Below are 4,688 nucleotides of genomic sequence, written 5' to 3'. Positions count from 1 at the left end.
GTCATTATGAAATACTAGAAAGGTATTCACATGATAAAACAAGATACATCTCGATTTTAATGTTTCATTTTATGAAAAAGTTCTTTATTGACTCAAACACTGTATCTATGGGATAGAGGAAGAGGAAAAACCGAATATTTTACATACTGCTTTTAATCAATCTGATTTATTTCGTACCTTTCACTCAATGAGAAAATGAGTCCAATTTTAAAGGATCAAACCTACGGGCCTTAAGGAATAATACAAAAAAAGAGAGAGAAAAATATTCATATTAAATAAAAATCAATAAAATAAATAAATAAAAATGAACTAGAAGAACTCAGATTCCAAATGAACAAAGTCAAACTTGAAAAGAATCTTTATGATTCTCGAAGAATGAGGGGCAAGGGGTTTGATCGAGAAAAATCTCGTGTTCTTATTACAAAATCGTGATTGGATCCGCATATGTTTGGTAAAGAAAATAATCCTCTCGTTTGAGAATAATCAAAAACAGAAAGTGTTCAATTAGAACACGAAAACGTGACTAAATTGGTCATAGTTACTCAACTGCATTGATACGATATCATCGATAAATAAAAGGATATTGCAATTGAAATATAAATACCCTTTTATTAAAATAAATAGCAATAAATCTTGCAATCAAATACTTATAACAACTTTTCCAAATTTTAGTAGTTTCATAAAATTAAAAAGAAAAAAATATCCGTTCTATCACTCACCATCGATATTATTTGATTCCCTTAGTTTCCGTTCATCTGAGAGTTGTTTCGCAAACCTGCATTTAAGAGCAAACTTTGATAAGCTGTACTATACTGAATCCAGTTATTAACGTTTTTATATCAAAGTAAACAACTGTAATTTAAGAATATAATTATACCTTTTCAATGCTTCACAGTTCGTACCACCATTTGGAACAGGTTCTACCACTCCAGTACTGCAATTCACTCGGGATAATGGTCCATCAAGTAATCGTTCCCCAACTGCCACAAGGGCATTTAGATTTTTTGTCGTTGCTATGTCCAATGAAGCCACATCTCCAGTCAATTTATCATCCTAAATTAACATAACAGTATAAAAATTTGAACAATTAATTATTCTGATACAACTTTTAACGTCTGAAACATATGTTTCAAGTTGAATCTAACGATTTTTGAATATGCTTATGTACAACCCATTGATGCATGTTTGAGTGAGATGTGCACTCTCAACTTGTACCATATGTACAATCTATGAAATCATGTTGAAGAGATGTTCATGTACAACTCATTAGTACTTGTCTCACCTAACTAGTTGTCTACATGTACATGCAGCAGGATGTAAAAGTTTAATTGATTGTAAATAATACAGTTTTCATATGAAGGAGAAATTTGGAAACTTATATTTTTTTGAAGTATATAATATTTATATACGTCAAATAGAATAAATAAACTCACACATCCTCCTCATATTTAGTGAGGTTTGAACCATTGACCTTTTAGGAAGCCGATGACTCACATACCGATTATGTCTTAATAAAATGGAAATTACAAATTATGGTTAAATATGTCTTTACTAACTTGATAACCCGGTAAAAGAATTCGAAAAAAAATTATATCGATATTTGTATCAAATAAAAATTAAAAGAATTTTTTTTTCTATATATTATTTAATTTAATATTTTGTTATAATTAAAATATTTAGATATAAAAATAAATACGTTATTTTTTATTTTTAATTAATTTTTTTATAAAGATAATGATAATGTAATATATTAGGATAAATACGTATAGCGAGATTTTAGGTGGTCATTGTTTTATTATCAATTTATACCAAAGCGATATAAAATTATTAGTGGTTGTTTTACAATGATTTGTTAAAAAAAAAAAATTAAGTATTCAGAATGATTAAGAGACTTTTATAATATAACTTAAAATTAAATATAATTGTTTGGTAATTATTTAGAATGAAATTAAGATGCTGAATGGTTAAAAAAGACACAAGATACAAAATCATTCATAAAGTTTTAGAATCATTAAAAGACAGATTCTCTTTTTTACCAAACAAGATTTACACCTTAGCCATTCAGATGCCATCTTTTAATGGAACTATTAGGAAGTAAACAAACAACCGCTAATCTATACTTTTAAATTTTTAATTATTATGCAATTATTGATGTGTCTAATTCATAATAACATGTTTTTAAGATCTAAAACAATATGTTTTATAGTTTAGGGACTGATTGACAGTTGCTAGATAGTTTGGTGTAGAATAATTAAGTGATCTGAATGATTAAGAAACTTCCATGATATAATGGAAAATGAAATATAATTGTTTGATAATCGTTTACAGTGAAATTAGGGCGTTGAATGGTTAAGGGAGACCATGTACACAAAAGTATTCAGAGGATTTTAGAACCATTAAAAGGTAACCTTTTTTTTACCAAACAAGATTCACCTCTTAATGTAAATCATTAATTACTTAGAAGTTATGATAAGATGTACATAGGACTTATCTACGCATATGTAGTATATCTGAAAAATATATCTGCAAACAAGTTACGAAAGCATATTCAAGATGAACGAACCATACTTGAATGCGAAGATAATTATCGACTGAATTCAGGGCTTCAAAGACAACACTGTCATGAAAAACGACCAAATCAGCACTCGCTTGAGTAAAAACGTCTACCAACGGGGTAAAACCATCTTTGAGTAACCACCCAACAATCCCCCAATTCGCAACCATTTTCGCATCATATCGAGGTTTTTGCTTCTCAGCACCTGTCCCTAACGATATCACTAGATATCGCCCGTAATCGAGAGGCGTAGATGGGAAATCTGGATCTTTTTTAAGAGCTTGCCTTGTCACTTCTCCTATCGCAACCAAAGACTGCGAATCCGAACACACAAAGTTGCATTTTATGCATTAATAGTTGTACATAAACATATTGTAACAGTTTTAGATAATATGTTTTATTGTTTGGTTCTATAAAACATTCTATTAAAACAATTACACATTTTATAGGTGTCTTATTAATCCAATTTTATTGTAATGTGAATAAGTGTACGCGCATATCAATGCATGGAAAGTTGTACTCCATGCATGAAGAGTTGTACTTTATGCATTAAAAGGTATACCGCATGCATAAATTCATAATGACTTGTACTTTTTGCTTGCGGAGTTGTACCGTATGCAAAGTTGTACTCTTCGCGTTATCGTGCATGATAGTTGTTTGCTAATTACCGGGTTATTAGCCGCCACACCACCGTCGATAAGGTTAAATTCTCGATCACCGTTTTGAAAATAATGGGCGGGGAGGTACGTCGGTGCCGCCGATGTACCAAGGCAGATGTCTGATAATCGTACATCCATGCTGGGTTCTCTTGCCACCTTCAAACCACCATTTGTAAATATGTATCATTGAACTCCATAATTAATCAATCAAATTAAAAGAGGCATATGAGACAGTGGTGGACCCATGATTTTTGTCATGTTAGGTGCACTTTTATGGTGGATCAAATATGTGTTTCTAGTAAGATTCCACGTTAGAGGGATTTTTCAAGTTTTTTGGTTGATTTTTAGGAAATATTTTTAAAGTTTTTCTGGCAGAGATTTCTATTTTTTGGTTGATTTCTAGTAACTTTGTGAAGTGTTTTACTGTGAAGCTTCAAGTGTAAAAAAGTGGTCTCACGAAAACAGGTTGGTCTCACGTGAACCCAACCCATATATATATATATATACATATATATATATACATATATATATATATATATTATGGTTAAGTCTAACTGATACGAGATTCTAAAAACACAGGTAAAAGTATAATTAATAATTAAAATGAGACCTGAAATGAGCTAAAGATGACAGGCCGCATGGTTTTTATATCAAACGTAGGAATGACAACGTTAGTCAATGTCTGATTGAGCTTGGTGGTTCATGATATGCTTGTTACCAGCTCTTTTAGATACTTCCCATTGTATTTCGGTCCTACCAGTGTCTTCAACAGCTTTATAGTCCCACCAAATAGCCCTCTAAATTTCCACACAAAAAGTATCATAAATCTATTATTAATTACTTTCACATATATGTATATATATATACACACACACACACACACACGGAGAGAGAGTACATGATCACATTCTGACGTCACTTTTGAATGAGATATATTGGATTTGAATTGTATCGTATTAAGCTTAATTATTTGGGAAATCACGAGTTTAAAGTGTTTTTGTTTAAAAAAAAGGATTGAGACGTATGTGTTGATGTATTTGTATGTGATCTTACCCGGTTTGTTTGAAAATCTTGGGACAATTTTCAAGATAAAATGGAACGATATCTTTAGCGGCATATAACGGTCTATTGTTTTGGTTGGGAGCCGTCAACATGGCTGTCACTAGACCCCCGGTGCTTGTTCCTGCAATGACGTCAAAGTAATCTACTAGTCTTGCTTCCGCGCCATCTAATTCCTGCATGCGTATCACTACTAGAAAACTGGGCATTTCCGGCGGAAATTTCCGCCGGAATTTTTCCGGCGGATTTCCGGCAGAAGTCAAAAAATTGACTTTTATTGACTTCCGACGGAAATCCGCCAGAAAATCCGCCGAAAAAATTAAACAGGTTGCTTTTCCGGCGGATTTCCGATGGATTTGTTAACTACTTGTTAATTAATCTTTAAAAATTAATTAAGAACTGGAAAAAAATTAAAA

General features: G+C 31.6%; 1 pseudogene; it reads right to left on the bottom strand.

Moving 5' to 3' along the window:
- Positions 1–711: 711 nt before the first annotated feature.
- LOC112515690 lies at positions 712–4,454 on the bottom strand (annotated as a pseudogene).
- Positions 4,455–4,688: the final 234 nt, after the last annotated feature.

The sequence above is a fragment of the Cynara cardunculus genome, assembly GCF_001531365.2.
Source record: "Cynara cardunculus var. scolymus isolate 2C chromosome LG 7, CcrdV1, whole genome shotgun sequence".
NCBI classification, from domain to species: domain Eukaryota; kingdom Viridiplantae; phylum Streptophyta; class Magnoliopsida; order Asterales; family Asteraceae; genus Cynara; species Cynara cardunculus.
The sequence above is the reverse complement of the archived record's forward strand: the minus strand, read 5'-3'. Positions and strand labels throughout refer to the sequence as shown.